General features: G+C 45.4%; 1 protein-coding gene across 1 annotated transcript in view; it reads right to left on the minus strand.

Annotated features, from left to right (window-relative positions):
* PLXNA1 (plexin A1) overlaps positions 1-12,459 on the minus strand; it is a 515,790-nt gene extending 503,331 nt beyond the window's left edge. The window contains 1 exon segment of the mRNA XM_048489929.1: positions 12,236-12,459. The gene's annotated coding sequence lies outside the window, so the exon portion shown is untranslated.
* Between the last annotated feature and the right edge of the window lie 8,695 nt (positions 12,460-21,154).

Here is a 21,154-nt window from a genome sequence, read left to right on the forward strand (position 1 = left end):
GGAAGGCAAGTCAAGAAATTGTTTTTCCACTGTCTATAGCCGTTTTTGCACAGCAAAATTGCACCAGTGTGAGCACAGGAAATATCCCTGTGCGGTCGAGAATTCCGCACGGCTACTGGAGCTGCAGCAGGTCTACCCCAGTGTCGTCTCGCGATTTTGCCTTTGCTCCACGACTTTCAAAAAGTGATAGAAAGCTGGTGCTTTTAAAATATCCCTATGTGACCCTGCTGCCGTGCAAACACTACGGGAGCAGAACCAGGGCAGAACTAGTGTATTTTTCCCGCCTCACTGTTCTGGCCCGCCCAATGCTTTCCGTGCCTCCCCTCCTCCTCCGTCACTCCTAGCCATGCCAGGCACCCCTCTACGGTCAGTGCGACTAGCCAGCCCTGCATTCCCGCCTTCCTTTCCTGAGGCCAGAACAGGGAAGGGGTCGGCTGCGACCGGGGACAGCAGACCCCCCTCCCCTCCTCCTCCATCCCTCCCAGTCCAGCCATGACGGGTGCCCACATCTCAGAAAACATGCCTTGTTTTTAAACAGGACTGTCCCACATTTTCACAAGACCATAAGTCACACAAACCAGCTCGAAACCAGAGGACCCAGCCTTTCCCTGGGCAGGGGACAACATGCCCCTCAGTCCATTGCAAGATCTGCAGCTGCAGTTTGACTCCTTAGAGGGGCGGTGGTGCTGGGGCAGGAAAAGTTGTTTCCACGGGAAGGTCAGGTTTCACTGGCAAAGTGGGGAAAAAACCAAGGGCCTGCATAACTCAAGGTGGTGAGGGAATGCCAACATCCCCCCACTCCCAGGGACTAAATGCCTCCCCCCCGCCAGGAGAGGTATGCTATCTACATGGGGGGGAACCATCTAAAGAGGAAATGCCATTTACTTCCTCCTAGGTGGAATTCAGTCGCACCCCTTGCAGGGGGTGTATTTCCTATCCGGGGAATGCCATCTCTGCTCCCGGGGATGGAGGAATGTCATCTTACTTTCCTACAGTGGAGGGAATGCCATCTTCTCCTTGTGTGTGGATAAACATCTCCCCCTCGCAAGGGGGGGAGAATGTCATCTCTCAATTACAGAGGGAATTCCATCTCTCCTTTCCAGGGAGGAAATGCCATTTCCCCCTCTCAGGGGAATTGCCATCTTATCTTGCAAGGGTAGGGGAATGCCATGTCTTCCTTAAAGGAAGAATGCCATTTTCCTCCTCATGGGGGTGGGGGGGATGCCATATTCCCTTTGCATTGGTGGAGGAATGCCATGTCCCCCTGTAATGGCGAGGGAATGCCATCTCTCCCTTGTGTGGGGAATGACGCCACGTGTATGACACGACCAGCAACCAATCAGAATGCAGGAAACGTAGGTTGTCCACCCATGCGTGGAACAGATCACGGGGCAAATGAAAAAAGCCCCGTGCTTGTGCTGAAACAACTGGAGCATTACAGGGCCAGAAGCGGGGATCCATGCGGAGTTCTAGGGCAAAATGGATCCGGTACATGAGAACTCTGGTGCAATTTTGCTGTGCAAAAACAGCCTATAACTTGGAGGAAAGGACCAGCAGAAAACTCAGTGGTCCAGGGCAGAGAAACCAGACAATTTTCCAACAAACATATTCAGCAGCCAAACATACCACTTTTGACTCTCCCATTCCTCAATATGTTTGTGAGAGCCCCAGACAACTCACACAACTGTCATGCAGGTTGGCAGCTATCCTATTGTTGCTAACTTTGTTTCTTGGTTTCTGAGGTAGGAAATCAGCTGGGAGTTGACCTCTAATCTGCCCTGGAAAACTCTGCTTGTGTCCCTGAACAGCTGGAAAATTGAAAGCAAAACAGAGGGAGGGAGGAGGTTTGAAATCGGAAGCTAACTCAAAGCTTTGTTGTTCTCAACACTGCAGGGGCACAGTGAAGACTGGGGAAGGGGGACTCGGACACTGACCCCCAGCTGATCCCTCAATCAGCTGCTCATTCTTCCCCTTTTAAAAGTTCCCTGCCAGTCATGAACAGCTGAGCAGCCCATTGATAATTATGCTGCCTGATCACCACTGGCAAAATAGGTGAAAGCCAAACCAGCGGGTAACTGAGCATCCCCTAATGTGGAGAACTTGATAGCCCAAAACTACACACAGCCTCTGTCCCCACTATTGGCCCTACAGGCCGAGGGTCCATTTTTCCTGTGTGAAATTCAACCAATAATCACACAAAGCAGTGAAAAGCCCAACTGAGTTTTATTCTCTGTATAGACAGCAAAACAGAAGTAAAGGGAAATTAGTTTCCAGATCTTGTGCAACCTGATACAAGTTTACATTGTGTTTATATACCTTTCTTCAGGGGTTTGGCTGTCAGCCTTTTCTGACTCATGTGATTTTCCTGGTCCACCCCCAAAGTTCCTACCTCCAGGTTTCCCTTGGAGTAATGCACAGATCCCAGAGTTGCCTCTTAATGCCAGCAGCTGTCCCCAGACTTTACAAAATACAAAACATTTTCTCTTCTCTCAGGAATGTTGTAGGGCCAGAGAGAACAGTTTCAGGGACAGAGCGCTTAGTCAGCCTTTAGATTCCTTATCCAGACTTGCAGTGTAGAACAACTTGTTTTCAGAATAAGCCAAAAGAAAAACATTTAATGTTTATAACCTTCATCTAAGACAGAGAGGGGTGAAACGCACTGGTCATCGCATCATCCTGTCACTATGCCTCTCAGTTACTCACCAGTAAATGAGGGCAGACCATGTGGCACTCCTTTCACAGACATTACAATCATGGGGGAGGGGGAGATAAGCAAATATGTTCAACAAAGGCACAGATAACCTTGACAACTGTAAACCTCATTGGTCGCAAACCTAATCATGAAGAGGTTAATTATGCAATACTCTAAACTCACCAAGCATCATTTATCAAAAATGAAAGGGTAAAAAAAAACCCACAAAAAAACTTCACATTTAATTTAGGCTGTGGTCTGACTACAGAAGCTGTTCAGGCAGCTGGAAGGGAATTTAAACATTTTGATCTATAGGGAACATAGGAGAAGCTGGACAGGTGCTTTTCTGGCCCCTGTTAAATGAAGGACTAAACCCACTAACACGCACATTACTCTCTCAAAAATAGTCAGTAATGTTTCTTTGCTATCTAGGAGACATATGCCTGAGGTTTAAAGGGTCTGGAAACAGGGGATGACATAAAAGCAAAACAGCAGAGGTCAGGCTAGAAAAGAAACACATCATCCAAAAGTAATGGCTGCTCCAGGAGGAAATACACAGACATGACTGAGCTTTTTATTTGAGCAGCAGTGAGATTTCTTTAGCTCTTTTCTAAACACACTGATTGACCGCTCCTTAGAAGTGCTGAGCAACTGTTCATCTCAGGTGAAACTAGACCCACATCTCTCAGCAGGTCACAAGACATCCTTCATGAGAAGGCATTACCACACGCTCGAGATGAACTGAATTGGTTAAGAATATATATTTTACCCGCCCCCTAACCTAAAAGAACAGGCTTCTGAACAAACACCCCACTTCTATACATCCAGACTAACAACTGTTCTGTTCCCACATACATGATATCATTGTGCAAGATGCCGGCGACATCTCCAGAAGGGAGGCATTGAGTACGAAAGGGAAGTATGTGAAAACCGCCTATAACAGTGATGGTGAACCTTTTCGAGACCGAGTGCCCAAATTGAAAACCCAAAAGTCACTTATTTACCACAAAGTGCCAACGCGGCAATTTAACCTGAATAATCCCCTCAAGCAGGGGCCAGCCTGCTGTAGCCTCCAGCAAGTCCCACATGTGCCTCTCTGTGCCTCTCTGCCACCACTGCGCCCCCCCCCCCCCCCGGGGCAGCAGCCAGCTGGAGCACAGGCACCAGGCCCGGCAGCCGAGTCCTCCCTGGTTGCTGAGGTGCACACAAATCAAGTCCAGCGACCCAGGCCAGCCTAGATGTGTGTGTGTGGGGGGGGGGGTGATTTCCCCCCCACGTGACAAACTCTGTGTGCACATGCCCACAGAGAGGGCTCTGAGTGCCACCTCTGGCACCTGTGCCATAGGTTTGCCATCTCTGGCCTATAATGCCATTAATCCAGAATTCACATATTTTTCATACACTCACTCACATATATGAAGATCAGACTCATCACTGTCCACTTCTAGGCTTATTCAGAATGTCCCTTAACAAAGCTCCCTGTTATCACTCTTCGATTGTTCCCTGTGACACCAGCCATACTTATAAAGCCTCGCTGAGAACATGCTCTAGAGAGGACACAACCACTATCTCCTCAGCAGGAACACTGAGGCAGAACCTCATTGCCTGGTAAGACTGTTGTTGGCAGAGTATGTTATACAATTGTCCCATCACTGGCACAGTGACCCCACCTCCCCACCTCCGACTTGGAAAGCCATCTAAAAAAATTTTTAGACAAGGCGGCTGCCTTCAGGTGAAAGCAAGCAGTGAGGCTGTAGGTTTTCTGGTGGCCTGTGTGCGGCAACACCAGTTATTCGGCTTCTCTGGGTCTGCTCCAAAGGTGGCAGATGGCAGCATTTACAGCAGCAGGCATGGGGGCAGTTTCAGCAGCAGCCCCCTTGTGGTACTGGGCCCCACTTTGGGGGTGCTCATGTTGGGGGCACCCATATAAACGAAAACCGTTATTTAGAAAGTCAAGATGTAGAAGGGACAACCGTATTTCAAAGAATCTTGCCTGTCATCAACAATCATCTCACTGGAAAGTTTCAAGGAATTCAGAACACAGTCTGACTTAATTCAACCCCTTTTAAAGAAGTAGAATTTTCTGCTCCCAAGTATCACATTTACTATATTTATTATGCCCTTTCTCTGCAGAGCTCCAAAAACAGCATCTTACAGTTCAAAGCTACACACTTCTAAGTCTACTGAAGTGAATGGTCTTTAGGTCTGCACTGTCAGTCTCACAACCCATGCCCGAAAACTTCCCCAAGACCCACCAGTAATCTACATGAGTGGGGATAGAAACCTGGATTTCTCATAAACAAGTCCAGAGTCTTAGCCACTGCACCCCACCGAAATATAACATATGGAATACAATGTGCCATAATCAGACACCACAGACAAGTATCCTCACATCAAAGATAACTACAGATCAGTTAGTTTAGAAAAACCAATTCCAAGTGGATCATACTAGAGCAGAATTTGAAAAATCTGGGGACATCAGTCTACCTTGCACTTTTTGTAGATGCAAAGTGCGGATTAAGGATGTGTACCCTGAAACACCCACATAGCATACATGAGCGCACTGATGGCCTTCCTGGCATATACATAAGGCAGTGTGTCCATTCACATGCATGTGTAGAGTACACTATTGTTTGCAGTGCCAAAGACCAGAGCACCTGCAGCAAACAATGTGAGGTATAAAGTATGAAATATGACTCAGATACGACGTGGAGTAATGAAGCACAATCTCTAACACATTGGGAAGCAACAGGAAGCCAGTAAAAGGGCTGCCTCAAAGTGCCCCCAGCAATTAGACCATAATATACTTCAACAATTGAACAGAAGCCTTCAGATGATCGTCAAAGACAACTCAGCAGTATGTATGTATGTATGTATGTATGTATGTATGTATGTATGTATGTATGTATGTATGTATGTATGTATGTATGTATGCATACTGCTTTTCCTCCCATGGGACCAAAAGAGGCTCATAGGAAAAAGCACCAAATAAAATCAACTTCAACAACAACAAAAATTCAACCAAAAAAACCCCATGCACATCCTGGCCATCTCCTGGTGGGTGATGCTGCCTAATACAGGCCCAAGGCTGTAATCTTGGGACTAAAAGTCAAGGACCAAGAGTCTTTTGGCTCTTGCAATTAGTTTATATCTACGGCTCTGCTCAGGCTTTTAATATCAACAGGAAGAGGAGAACAATCTTAGCCTGGATGTCATTTGGCTGCTGGTAGCTTGCTCCAGCAAGCCTGCAAGATCTTCTTCATTCCCTCACCCTCTGCTCCGCAAAGAGCAAATCTTAGTGTATTGCCTCATACTTCAATCCAATCCCTCCACTCAGGCACACAGACACATTCTGCTGTGATAAAGCAAAAGAGTTTGCTGCATCTATCCTCCTGTGGAGCAGAATGGCACTGACACCAGAGGAGAATCAGAAACACATGCTCACCTGATGCCCCAATTTCACATACTGTCCTCACGACAACCCAATAAGGCAAAACAAAACTGTTATGCCTCACTTCACCATTTCACAGAGACAAAAACATGGTTCTGTCTTAACAAGGGTGCTGGGAGGATAGCAGTACAATCACTGAAGGGCAGCTAAATGTCTAAGGGATATAGATACTTAGTGCCTCTGGGCCTGTATGTATATATGCTATTATTATTACTACAACAGAGAATGTTAAGGATAGCAATGTGGTTTAAAATGAGTAAGATGCTGCAGCAATCACGGTATCCTGCAATCAGGACTTGACCTGGCCACAGGGGACTTTTGCCTCCCCAAGAACCAAACAGCTGAGGCTGCTCATTCAAAAATCCTCCCTTGAGACAGAAGTCAAGTCACCAGTCTGAGATGAAAGATCTTCCAGTTGTCCAAAATGCACTTAGTTCTTATAAGGAACAGACCAGAGTGTTTTTTGCTGCTCTTGAAACCACTGTTCTTTAGGGGTCAGAAACAGAAAGGGAGGTCTAGCAATGTTTTATACTGAGGGCGAGACACAAAGCCCAGACATGGTCATATTTAAGCTGTTTGGCCTGGTTAAACATTAAGCAGCCACACCCTAAGCCCCCACCCCATCTGTCTTCCTTGAAGCCCAACACTTTCATTAGAAGTATGTGCCCCCCTCCCAAACCAGCTCCCTTTCTGCTTCTAACAAGACACGAGCTTCAAGCTATGGATAGAAGCAAGATTTGGGTCTCCCCGATACACCATTGCAAGCATCATCCAGATTTGATGACTCTTGATTTGCAGCAAAACCAGATTCATAACCAGAAGCACGAGGAGATAAACAGTGTAGACCTCTGTCCACTGCCACACACACACACACACACACAGGCACAGAGAGAGAGAGAGAGAGAGAGAGAGAGTCCATGACAGAAAAGTTTGCCTGAGGAAAGGGTTCTTCAAAGCCTGCCTTTCATATTATTTTTCAGTCATCAAATGCCAAGCTTACTTTATGTTACTGAAAGAAATCACTCACTGCCTGGACTCCTAACATGGAAGGGACTGCTACCCTTATCTGCTCATGAGAAACACATTGGTATGTTAAGAATCTGGAAGTGCCTCAAAATAGCCATGTCTTTCTCATACCCTTTCCCTCTAAGGCATCACAGGAACAACTTCAAAGCAACCTGTCAGCCATATTTAAGAAGTTGCACTCGGACAGTGACATCTTCCTATCAAAAATAAATGTAGAACTAATTTTACTGATAATACAGGATCACAATATAATATCGATTGCTGAAGTGAAAAGGATAACCAGATTAAAGTACATAATTCCTTAGAAGAAGAATCTCTCCTTTTTCCACATAGAGCTTTATATGCATTGCTAGTGCTAGGCATCATAAATAATAAATTGAAATTAATAATAATACATCCAGTTGTAAAATGACTTGTAATTACAATAGCACAACAGTGTTTACAACAATGTCCTAATTACAAAGGCTGCAAGTTTTACTTGGACGAAAATCCTGCTAAAATCTGGGTGACCCATCTTCATGATTAATGTCAGGAAGAAAGTCCAAGTTCCCATACACTGAAAGTTAAGGACTAGTAGGGACTGTTTTTTTTAAAAAAAACAAAAAACAAAACCCATAACCAATATCATATTTGGCAGTTTTTTCTACACTTTTTGGTAAGGAACAAGGGCTTTGATGAAGCAAAAAATGACCCTTCATCTCAAAAGTTTGTCTTCTTCTGTTTAAAGGTTGTGAGAGCATCTTGAAAGAAATGCAAAATATAGTTTATTGTAAGTCCATATTTCAATAAATAACTATCCAGGCTAAACAGCTTAAAATACATTTTTGTTTAGGTTTGGTGTTAAATAAAATGACTACTGTGTTACTGAACAAGTGAAACATTTATGCTAAATCAGTTATGTCAATGCTGTCTATTTTCAGCTGCAGCATTTTTGGGGGAGGTTTCAAGGAAAGAAAGACCTTACCTAGCAGCCTCTTTAGCTAGAGATACCGGGGACTGGCCCTGGGACCTTGATATACACAAAGCATATGTGCTCTCATAGAATATGACCCCTTCTCCTAGGTTTCAGAACGTTATGGCACACTTATAGGAATGCATAGGCTATATCACATATATATATATATACAATGGCTAAGGCTTAATTCATGGGGGGAGGGAACTGAGTGATTCATCTAGGGTCCCTATAAATCTTCTTATGGCACTATACATATAGAACAGAAAGAACAGTGATCCAACTGCAAACAGCAAGAATTGCCTTCTGGCTATTGCTTTTATAAAATCTACTGGAGAGGAATACATACATGGTTTATGCACGCCAGGATCTTAATCCAAACAGACAGATCTAGTTAAAGGAAGGTTTCAGCAGAATCGAAAACAAAAACACAGCTCCAAAATGGGACACAGCGAATTACCATCTAGCACTCCCCACAGTGTCTTGCTCTGCTACACAACTGCACATTTTGGATCCAAACTTTCTTCCCACCCACACAGCCTTGATATTGTCTCAGCGCTGCTAACACTGTAATTTACTAATATAAAACAAGTTGAAAAATGCAAACAGAGTCTGTAGCAAAAGACATTTTTAAAAAAACGTATGTTTGTAATCACTTAAGGAATTATCTCTGCATCAGCTTGGGAGTCTGTTGACCTACTAATTTTCTTTAACTTCCCCACTCTGCACAATTTGGTCACCAGCCTCTTAACAGAGAGAGAAAGAGATCAAGCCACTCATTTTGCCCACTGAGTACATACAAAAGACCTTGAGATTGTTCAGGAAGCAATTAGATGCTATACAGAAGGAAATGGTGTTTTCAAATGAATAACCTTTGATGCAGTCAATTGCCTGAGCTCCTCCATTGCACATCCCTCCCCATGAATACAGATGCATAATTTTTACACCAGCAAAAGGGCCACAGCCCACTGTATTCTCAGAAGACTCTCTGCTCACAGATTTCATCTTAAGCAGAAAGGAGAGACTACCTGCTTAAGGGCCAGCTGCGAGTTGAACTTTTCCTCCCTCCTGAGTCTGTATGTACATGGACGGTCATCAACATTAATGTGTATGACATCGAAGATGTGACTCTTCAGCCCACACAGGCATGGGGGAAAGGGGAGCTCCAACCACTCCCCACTCTATAGCCACCAATCTCATGTGAATTCTGTCTCACTCACTGCTTCACATGCCCACCCCAAACCAGAGCCTGTCAATACAGATAATCAATATGCATAAACACCTTGGTCCAGTGAAAAGAAAGAAGCTCACTGGATGGAAAGGAAGGACCAGTATAGGTGATAACTGGAAGAAAAAAGGAGGATTAAACACTCAGCTCTCGACTGGACTGAGCCCGCATCTGAAAATTTGCCAAGGAGTCAAATAACACAGGAGCCTGGCATGTGTACACTGGACCCAGATTTCCTCTCTATATCACATGCCCACACTACAGGACACAACCACTAGCACAATGGCTCTATGGAAGCAATTCTGCAAAACCAACAAGCAAACAAGAGCTGCTTTCCTTAAGTGCCACATTACCGGTTCTGCTTGATTGATCGATCACGCATTTATTTAGATATATGCCCTGCCTTTCCCCCAAGGGTTCCGGGTAGATTACAACCTCCTATTTTTGCTGCCGTTGTTTATTGTTCAGGCTGATCCATATGCATTATGAATAACACCTACAAAACCCTCCCTTTCTCATTTACTCAACAGAGCTATATTTATCGTCTGTTCAAGGAAGCTTGTTGTTGGATGGCAGAGCATGGAAGCCTTTCCTAAACTACACACCATAATCAGGGAGAATAATTCATGAATGAATAAGCCCTAAGATGGTGCTATGTGTTTTTCTAAGCTCTATGCAAAGGTTTCCTGAATTCCCCCCCTATACATCATTCAATAGATTCTCTCCCTCTTTTTTAAACACCATATGATGGAAAAACAGAGAAAGTGTTACAGATAGTGCTCAGCAATCTGCCTCAAGACCTACCCAATGTTGCCAGCCACCACCCCAATGAAGAGCTGGCTACTGGACTGGTCAGTCTGGCTCCCATAAGCCACCAAGGGAAATGACAAGGCAGCAAAAACAGCTATTTCCTGGAAAGGAGGAGGGGGAGCCTTCTGGCAACTACTAGGGCTCCAGTCCGGTGTCCCCAGGGAGCAGCAAACCAGCACCCTTCTAGTGTAAGGGCAGCATCCCTCTCCAGGCTCTGGTCAGCTGAAGTCCAGAGCCAACAATCCACCCAAGCTTGCCAATTGAACGGCACCCTCAGTAGGCAAAGTTCCTCAACTTCAGGCACTTCACGGGAGTGAACGGGGAGAGTGGGTGGGGCAGACTCGGTCCCGAAATCAGCAGTGCCACCAAAACCGCGCGGGGAGGGGGCTGAAAACAGATAAGAGCACTGAGCAGGGTGGGCATTCATTCAAAGGGGCAAAAAAGAGCACCATCTGAAGCTGAGACCCGACCAAACTGGGTGTTTTTCCCTTCACCCACGCTCCATGATGGCCCTAAGGACGGGGGAGGATGTTTCCGATCAAACTTTTCCCTGTCCAAATCAGGTGACCGAGGAAAGAGGAAATCGCTGCTGGAAATGACAGGACAATCTCCGCCGGCTCCACTGCGCCGCGGATGACTGGCGAGCCGAGTCACTTTCGCACTGCGAAGCCGATTCCCTTTCCTTGCCAGCCTCCCAATCCCGTCTTCCTGCCCAAGGCCAGCGCCAGCTTCCGATCCCCTTCCTCATCCAAGCCCCGGGAAAGAAAAAGAAAGGCAAAGTGGCGCGATGCGGCTTGCGGAGCCTCCCTGCAAAAAAAATGCTGCTCTCCCTCCCTTGCGATCGGAGCAAGGCGGAGATAGAAGCGGCTCCTGGGGCGGGAAAAGCCCTAAAAACGCAAGGTAAATGCGGAAAGAGCTTGGCAGCAGCAGAAGCTCCACCACGCTATATCCCCCCCCCCCCCCGCATCCCCGCCACGCATGCACTCCGCTATCTCCGTCCTTGCTCGGCTCTGCTGCAGTTCCCCCCGCCCCCCCGTACCTTTTCCCTTTGCCGAGGCATGGTGTGGCGATGGGAGAGTTTTTTCCCCCTCTCGGTCCTTCCCATTCAGGGAAGCAGCGGGGGCTCATTTTTCAGCATCGGAGGCTTTTCAAGAAAAAGCTATTTCCCTCCCGCCCCGGTCCGATCTCCCTGCCGCGCCTCTATGCCGAGCGTGGCTGCTGCTACCACCACATGCTGGTCCGTTAGTCCTTTCCGTGCCATCCCCCCCCCCCTCCCCGCGATCGCCGCCGCCGCCGCCGCCAACTACACACGCCCTTTTAGTCAATTTCAAAGGCGAGCCGCTTCCCTCGTTTCGCCGCACACTTTTAATTGCAAACGCTCTTCACGTCTCATTGTCAACTCTGGCCGCTCCGAGCCCGGCTGGCCCATTTTAAGGGGAGACCCAGCCAGTCCCTTGCTGAAGCGGATGTGATTTCCCTCGGGAAAGCCTCCCAGCCACCCTGTCCCCGCAGATCAGTTTTGGCCAAGAGACGAGCCTCTTCCTTCTCTCCCCACCCCCATTCCACATTGCCTGGTATGCGTGTGTGTGCCTCTCTCTCACACACACACGCGCTTTCCCGACTTTACGATCTTCCAGCGGTAACACAGCACGGTACGTCTACACACAATACACACTCACACGGCAACGACGATCCCACCCAGCCAAAGAATCCCGCAAACTCCGCTTCCCCCCCCCCCCCCCCCCAGCATGCGATAAATAAATACCGAAGTAACGACCACATCTCGCCGCGTGCGGACCTGCAAAGCTTCCGCGGCACAAGCGCCGGGTTTCCCGAACCGAAGAAAGGCTGGACAATCTCCCAGTCTCTGTACACGCTTGTGTGTGTAAATGTGTCGCTCCCTCCTATGGGGAGAAACTACTACGGACCAAGCGGGAGAAACGAGGGTGGGGGGAGGCATTTCAATCCGCTCGCCCAACCTTTTCGGTCCCCCCACCCCTCTGCAAAATCACTGCTTAAAAAAAAAATACGCATCCTGGGAGAGGCTGAGGAGGAAAGTTAGATCGTGCGACTTACAGCTTGCATCGAAGCTTGCTTCGGATGTCCCTGCCATAATTACACTCCGTACTTAAACAACCCCCCCGTTGCAACTCAGGGCTCCGCGCCTCGCTCGCTTTTCGGTGGCTGCTGCTGCCACTGCCCAGCATGAATGGAATGGAATGCAGCGCAGGGTTCCAATGGAACTCCAGCCTCGATCTGACTTCCCAGGGAGACAGACGGAGACACGCATTCGAAGGGGGCTGCCGCCGCTGCTCCCCCGGCTTCTGCCTCTAGAGGGCGCGCAGAGCTGTGCAGAACGGCGCACTGGAGAAGAGGAGGAGGAGAGAAGGGAGGCCCAGAGCCAAGGAGGCAGTCGTGCTGTTAAAAGGGCAATGCCTGCTGCCAAGCCTTAAAACTGGCAAGGCTCGCATGTGCGGTTCGTAGAGGAACGCGAAGATGCGGTGTGCCAGTGGCGGCAGCTCTTCTCGGGTTCTGCCATTAGGCAGGAAACCGCTGAGTTCTCGATGCGCTTTGCTTTTATCTGACCTTCAAATATCAAAGTGGGTCGGGGACCAGCTCCGCTCTGCACCCGACAGTCCTTTGTGGCGAGTAAATGTGGTCGCCCGCCCATTAAAAAAACCTGGGGAAACCGAGGCTATCGTGAGCATTCAAGCTTAAATCCCACTTAATGTCGTGGGACGTACTTGTACGTGTCAGAACAGTCCTCAATTTTTACAAACCAACTGGTGGTAAAATCTGACTTTACATTTCCTGGGTCTGGAAATAATGAAAAAACGAGGACATTAACTACAACTGGGCCCCTTTGGCTTTTTCTGCAGTATGAACATCCTTCAACAGTGATGCATTCTGGACTAAAATAAATTCATACAATTACTTGTGAAAATATCCTTGAAATTGGCATTCCATGTTTCAGAATATGGGCTTGGGCTCATCCAAGGTCCAACGCATCCTATCCCAGCTGTAGTGAGTACTCTTGGCCTGAGTGCCAACAAAAAGGTATTGTCTTTCTGCAGAGAGAAGAGGAAGGTTGTCCTGGATAGCTCATGCTAGCCTGCTGTCTGCAGACCTGGTGAAGCTAAGCAGGGTCAGCCCCATTTAGTACTTGGACGGCAGAGCACCACTAGGGTCAAGCAATGGCAAACCACTTCTGAATGTCTCTTGCCTTGAAATCCCTATGGAGTCTCTGTAACTTGAATGTGGTTTGACAGCAAAAAGGAGAAAGAAGTGTTGTATTAGACCTGGTCTGCTGCCTGGGAGCAAACTGAGTCCCAGCAGTACTTCTACCAGCCCAAGAGGGGCTCATCTTGATTCCTGAGGCAGAGAACCAGTTCTAGATGCCAGCAAAATTGCCTGGCATGCCACTGCTCAGCAGGGGTATGGAGGGATGCCCCCCCTTTGCCAACAGTGTAACACCTACATGAAAATTGATCCCCAAGACTTAAGGGAAGTCTTGTGATTAGTTATTCCAACAACAGGTCAACCCTGCCAAATAAGATTCACCCATAAACTCTATGAGATTACTAGATTAAGGTGCAGGCTGCCTCCCACTGAGGTCAGTGCAGTGGAGATACCCCCAGAGACCCAGGAGGCAAGTGCTACTGAAATTGAGCTTCTTCCAATTTTGAACTAGTGGTCCCAAGAGAAAATGTTTAACTTTCTAGTGGTTTTAAAATGTTAGACACTGTTCTGTTCTGTTTGTTTTTGCTATGCCTGTTTGTTAGTACTGTAACAGGAAATTGTTCTAAAATAGGAGTGTTTTCTCACATGAGTTTCTATCTGCAAAAGGGAGCACCACATACAAACCACACACACAAATATATACATATTGCCATTTGTTTAGATAGTCTAAAAACTGAGCCAGCTATCTACCCCAATTTATCAAAGGATAACACTACCCGCTCCTTTAGGCAGACAATTGCTCCTAGAAGTTAAGAGTTGGCAGATGTGCTGTCCTTGCCACAAGGATGCCACCTTCCTGTGATGAGAGGTGTCTACCTGCCTTGTAACATTGAGAAGCATTTTCCTTGTGGGACTTTGTACGCATGCCATGTCTCCTCCTGCCACTCCTCAACATTCCCGACAGTCGCTTGGGTGTATGGGTGGAGTCTCATAATAAAGTAATAGAATTCCATTGGCAATTAATTCCAGGCTTTATCACTATAGCACAGATCATTCACCATCTGAATGCTGATTCAAATAGCAACTGATTCAAATAGCATCCAAATAGCACCTTGAACATGCATAGTCCTCAGTGCTGCTAAACTATAAGTTTTAATCTTTCCGTACACTTACCCATGATGCTTGGTTAGTGAGCTTTCTTCAAATCAGGTTGTTTAGCTCTGAACAGTAGGCATTACAGAGTCTTGGTGGAGTGATTCCCATGACTGGAATGTAATAGTGGATGGATATGAGTTGCTCAAGGAAACCATAAGGGTTGAAGAAGAGATGGAGTGGCACTGTATGTGAGGAGAGGGTTTGCTTGTCAGAAGATACTGGAGGCAAGTGACAGCCCAGTGGAAAGTATCTGGGTGAAAATAAGGGATGCTGCCTCTTTGATATATTTTTGACCACACACCGTTGATTTCAGTACAGTCCAGGGCAGGTTTGCCAAGTGGTGTTCCGTGAAAAAGTTACTTTTGTTACTGTGAAAAAGTTACTGGTGAATAGAAACCTTGTCAGATTTACAGTATAAACCATAGATACCTGTGGAAACACCATTTGTTGTTTTTTGACCTATATAAAGTATGCTGGGCTGTAAATAAAATTGTATGGATTGATAGTAGTTCTATGTGTGGGGGGGGGGGGTTGTTTATTGACCTCTGAAGATGATTCAGTGGGATTGAAACATGGCAAGTCTTTTTTGTGTTACATTCTGAGATGTTATGTATTTGATCTTTACAACTGATACTTTGTGCTTGTGTGTGATCTATTTTGTGATATTGTAACATTCTGTTTTTAGATATGGATATATATTTTCTATTCAGAGTTTATGTGTAGTGTTTTGTTGTTCAGAATATAGACAGTGCAATAATATATATATATTTAATGTATTTTAATGGATAATCATTAGACTCCTGAACCTTTTTGGTTCCTAGCTTGATTTTCAGGCTGGGTTTGGATTTCCTCCCCTTTCTTTGGCTGCCTATTCAAACAACATGACCTGGCAGTTGTGGGTGACTTTAACTTCCCTGATGTGTGCTGGGAGACAACAACAAATACAAAACCTTTAATGGCATATACGTACTGGGAGACAAAGTGTCCACAGTTACTCAAGTTCCAAACCTGCCTGGCTGACAACTTCCTTCACCAAAGGGTGGAGAAAGCTATGAGGGGTTCAGCCATGCTTGACTTAATATTGACCAACAGGCAAGATATGGTAGATGGGGTGAAGGTAGTGGGGATCTTAGAGGGAAGCAACTATGTCCTCCTAGAATTTCTTTTGCTGTGGGGGACTGAGAACATTTGTATGTTAGATATTAGTAGGACAGACTTTAATAAACAGCAACTGGATGAACACTTGTCAGAGGATGGTCTAGGCTGATTCTTCATTAAATAGGTCATTGGACTATATTTCATGATCAGCCCCTGTTTGATCCTGTTTCACCTCCCACTCGGACCCAGGCATCTGCTTCTGTTCAGAAACCCCTCTCCCCATCAGTTAAACTGCTTTCCTTTTTTTCAGATCGTTATCAGCTCATTAGTCACCTGCTTTTGCAGCTCTCTCAGTAGTGTGGAACATAGGGTGTTTTGACCCTAGTGGGAGAAGATGGTTTCTCCTTCCAGCAGACCCTGGGACTTGAGAGGTACCATCCCCACTTGGGAACTGTTCAGTGGACATGGTGACAGGACGTGGGGGTGACATGGGATATGATGGTGCTTGCAGTATTGGCTATGCTTAGTTCTGGCAGTAGAAGTCTAAATTGCTAATTTTCTGATGCAGTTTCATAATAAAGCAATCAGCTGAAAACAGTCTTGTTATTGAACAGCCCGGGGTGCAACACTAGATGACCTAATTCCCCCCCCCCCCCAACTTCATGATTCTATGTAACTGGAGCAGCTTCCACACAGAGCTTTTGGCAACCAAACTGGAGCAGGCAACATATTTGTTTTTAGGGATAATATGACATCCTCATTTCATCTGCCTTCCAGGTTTTTCTCTGCGTTGTTCTGATATTTGCCAAACCTCTTTGCTAACATCTTTCCTGAAAGACTGCAGTCAAAGCAGATTTGCAGCCATGTGGATGGGAACATGCACACTTTCAAAGCACCCAGCCACATTAGCACCATTTGATTTTGTAGCATTTGTGCTTTGAAACCCCCCCCCCCTTTGCCTTTCAACACTGTGAAGGGTTGCAAAGTCTTTATATCCTTTGCCCAGGTAAAGGAGGTAGGGGAGAAGACTTTTAAAACAGAATTACAAAAGCAGCATGCTCATATTCCCCTGCATGCCACCAGAGGGCTTTTTGGTACTTGCTGTAGTGTTGTAACCCCAGTGTGGATGCTCTTATACAAGGAAAAGCATCACAGTATGGAAACAACCTTGAGGTCAGTAAATGATGGTGCCAAAGCCATTATCAGTTACATCAGTTCCCTTCCCCTTCCTATAGTGTATGGTGAGAATAATGATTTTATGGGGTTATACTTCAATTTTGATTGATTATCCATCAGCAGAGGTTAATAGTGCCAGAATATGGACGAGCATGTTTTATTGGTTTTATTGTTTGCAAATTGATATTGTAAGCCACCCTGAGCCCATGTGGGGAAGGGCAGTCTGTAAACTGGATTGATTAAATAAATAAAGATTTCCATAAGAAAAATCAAGGCTAACACACCAACAAATCAGGCAGGGTATTGGTCCCAGGATCCAGATTCCCAGAAGTTGCCATTGGGCCAATGACTTTATTGGTTCAAGTATATCACATTTCAGTTACAAAGGTAACCACAAAGGTACTTATTTATGGAAGCCCTTACCTGAACCATTACAGTTGTGCTTTGCTTATACCTCTGCTCTTTATGCTCATGCCTTGCAATTCCACCCTTATTATGAATGTCAGTCCATGCATTTAAGGCAAGTGATCTTTCCTCAGTATCAAGAACAGTCAAAAGAACATAACAAAATAGTTCCCTTGTTGTACTGCAATATGAAAAAGCAGGAAATACAATAAGGGCTCAGCTACTTTTGTACTGACATTCACCTAATAAAAGGATATTTAACAGCAGCCAGGAGAGCAAAGGGAAGTGAAATATAACTTCAGTGGACTGGATTCCACTTGGGATGTTATACAGCAATTTATATACACGTATGGAGATTTTCAAATCACCATTTTGTGTTAAGGTGAGAAAACAATGCTAATTGTCTGACAAAAACATCAAGTTAGGCCTATTTTAAAGGATCCAGATACCAACAATACTCTACAGGCTTGTCATCAGCATATCATACAAAAATGACCCTGAATGACCCTGTCTTATTTGCAGTCTTCTTTCACAGAATCATAGGTCGATTCCGCACTTGCATTATCAACCTAAGTTCGAGCTGCGTTCGACCTAAGTGCTCCCCACAACCACTGGGATCAACATGGTTTTGTACCAGCTTCGCCCCGTGTAACGGTCAAATTTCTGACTCCAGTTGGGAACTACTACTTTTTCAGGGAACCACGCTCGAACTCAGCTCGATTCCAGTAAAGTGCGGAATCTCCGGTGCCCGGAGTCCCCCATTCAGCCAATCACAGCTGAGTGTTTCGAGCATGCGTACAGCTGGCCAATCAAAAAAATGCCATCTTAGTCCCTCCATTCCTGTGGCAGTTTTTTTTATAACATGTGTGGGGATAGACGGAACATGGCCGTAGAACAGTAGCCAATCAGAATGGAGCGGCAAAGAGGCACAGGATGATTCCACCCTCTGAGCTGGGATCAAGCTGGTTGCAGTGGGGAACAACAATGGCTTCAACCTAGGTTAGTACCCTTCTCAGGGAACTGGGTCGAACCTATTTTACTCATGTGCGGAATCGCCCATAGAATCATAGAGTTGGAAGAGACCACAAGGGCCATCAAGTCCAACCCCCTGCCATGCAGGAAGAAACAATCAAAGCAATCCTGACAGATGGCCATCCAGCCTCTGTTTAAAAACCTCCAAAGGAGCCTCCACCACACTCCAAGGCAGTGTATTCCATTGTCAAACAGCTCTTACTGTGTGGAAGTTCTTCCTAATGTTTCAGTGGAATCTCTTTTCCTGTACCTTGAATCCATTACTCCTTGCCCTAGTCTCTGGAGCAGCAGAAAACAAGCTTGCTCCCTCACCAGCATGACATCGCTTCAAGTATTTAATCATGGCTATCATGTAACTCCTTCTCTTCTCCAGACTAAACATATCCAGCTCCCTTAGTCTCTCTTGTAGGGCATGGATTCCAGATCTTTTACCATTTTGGCTACCCTCCTCTGGACCCGTTCCAGCTTGTCAATATCCTTCTTGAATTGCGGTGCCCAGAACTGGACACAGTATTCCAGGTGAGGTCTGTCTAATGCAGAATTAAGAGGTACTATTATATCCTTGATCTAGACACTCCTATTGATGCACCCCAGAATTGCATTGACTATCTTAGCTGCCACATCACACTGCTAACTCATGTTCAGTTTGTGGTCTACTAAGACTCCCAGATCCCTTTCACATGCACTGTTGTCAAGCCAGGTGTCACCCATCCTATATCTGTGCATTTTATTTTTTTCTGCCTAAGATTAGCATTTTACATTTATCTCTGTTGAAATCCATGTTATTAGTTTTGGCCCAGCTCTCTAATCTGCCCAGATCATTTTTTATTCTGACCTTGTGCTCTGGAGTATTAGTTACTCCTCCTAATTTGGTGTCATCTGCAAATTTGATTAGCATGCCCTCTATTCCATCATCCAAGTCATTGATAAAAAATATTGAATAGCACTGGGCCCAGGACTCTTCTCAGCTCAGTACTCAAAAGGCTGGATGGAAGCCAAGTGTGCCACTCCATTGTAGATCCAGGGGCAGCCCAGTACTACAAGGCTAAGCAGCTGCCATTTTGTGCTCTATGTCAAAGATAGATGGGTGGGGGGATGGTGAGGAAACCAGCCTTCTGCTGCTGCCTGCGGTGTGCCCACTCTGCAGACAGACACGGTGCATTTAAGCATCCAAGCTGTCAGCTCAGCATCTTTCCATGGTACTAAATTCACTTAACTCAAGGGTAAAATTATAAGGAGGAAGGACCATAAAAGCCATCGAAAAGATTAATTGACAATTTCAGTTATTATTTGTCTTTTAGAAGCGCACTCAGTGCCAGCCCCTTTTATCATCTTGATTCTTTTTCTAACTGTTTTAGTCTGTCACCCCTCTTTATCAGTTCAGAAATAATGTTGACTCTTGTGGTAGAATTCAGCCATTCTCCACTTGGTCCACTCCAGCACTCCCTTTCGGCCTCCCCACTTCACTTTCATCTGTAGAGGGAGATTAATTTGCTTCTATCTCTGTTTATCATTCTGCACACTGGTGTCACTAAGTTTATAACCTCTTAGAGAAAGCCCTCTCCACCACAGCTTGACAGTTCATAGCTGGATTTTATATAACACTGTGGGAGCAACAAACCTGATTTTTCATTTCTAAACAGTAGAGCAACAGCAGTAGGGAAAGTTAAGCATGCCTTAGGGGTAAATACACATGCACATTTGTTTGGAACTAATGAAGAAAAAAACGACGTTATTTTGTTTGTTACGATAACAACAATGAATGTGGATACCAGTCATAGAATAATATGTATTTCATTTATTTAAAGAGTTTAGATGTGAGAGGAAGGTTTCAAAAGACATAAAACTGGTTTTGAAGCCTTCCAGTCATCAGCATGAAGCAACAGCAAAACTGGGTTTTTTTCTTTTTGAATATATGTTGGGTTGTCTTTATGTGTAATGTATGGGAATATGCATTTTCCTGCTTTAGTTTAAAGAAAAAAACTATTTTAATTATTATTTATTCATTTCATTAAATTTATATCCCACCCTCTTCTCAACCAAGGTTGGGCTGAGGGGGCTTACAGGAATTTAGAACATCAATAATACAATAAAGTAATATATGTTTAACACAGCTAAAACCTCAACATAGAATCTAATTGATGACAAATAGAACAGTATCATCTTATGAAACCCATGGCATGTATCCCCCATCTTGGCAATTCTACAGTATCCAAGAATGGATACTGTAGAGCAGAGAGAAGGGGGAAGAATGTAATATTAGTCATTCCGTACAGCAAGTGTTTCATTTCATTATTACATTAAACTTTGTCTTTGTTGGTTTCAGTGGAAAACACATATCTGGTCTCAGCAGAGTGAGGCATATGCTTCTAAGACAGGAAAAATGCTAAGGAGTCTGCCAGAATCTGCACAGATCCATGGCAAAAATGGCAAAGAGGGGAGTCAATTCTTTCTTTTGCCAGCTCCTCTCTGACCAGAGAGGCTGAACTTCCCTTCATTCTGAACTCCTTGAACCCTTCTGTTGCTTCAAAGTCAGTTTTACATCTTCTGATGCAGAGAGCAAACCAGGGAAAGAGTGTTTGGACATTTGTTTGTTTGTTTTACCATCGAGTCATATCTGACTAATGCCAACTTCTTGCCTCTGTGTTATGACCGAAGTATTCCTTGGGGTCTTCTATCCAAATGCTACACAGGTTGACCCTGGTTAGCTTTGGAGATCTGATGAAATCAGACTAGTTGGGGCTATCCACCATTAGCCCACCATTTTTTATTCCCCCTTCCAAGCCACTGTTTCATCTACAGTTTCCAGAAGAATCTTAGACCCTACATGGTGAAGCGTAACTAGTGTACTAGTATAATTGGGCTAATGTAACTGAGCAGGAACCAGGCACCTTGGTCATGTGTTGCACCTCCAAGTGCCTTCCCTCTGTGCACTAATGCCCTGAGAAG

Source organism: Sphaerodactylus townsendi, linkage group LG03, assembly GCF_021028975.2.
Source record: "Sphaerodactylus townsendi isolate TG3544 linkage group LG03, MPM_Stown_v2.3, whole genome shotgun sequence".
Lineage (NCBI taxonomy): Eukaryota > Metazoa > Chordata > Lepidosauria > Squamata > Sphaerodactylidae > Sphaerodactylus > Sphaerodactylus townsendi.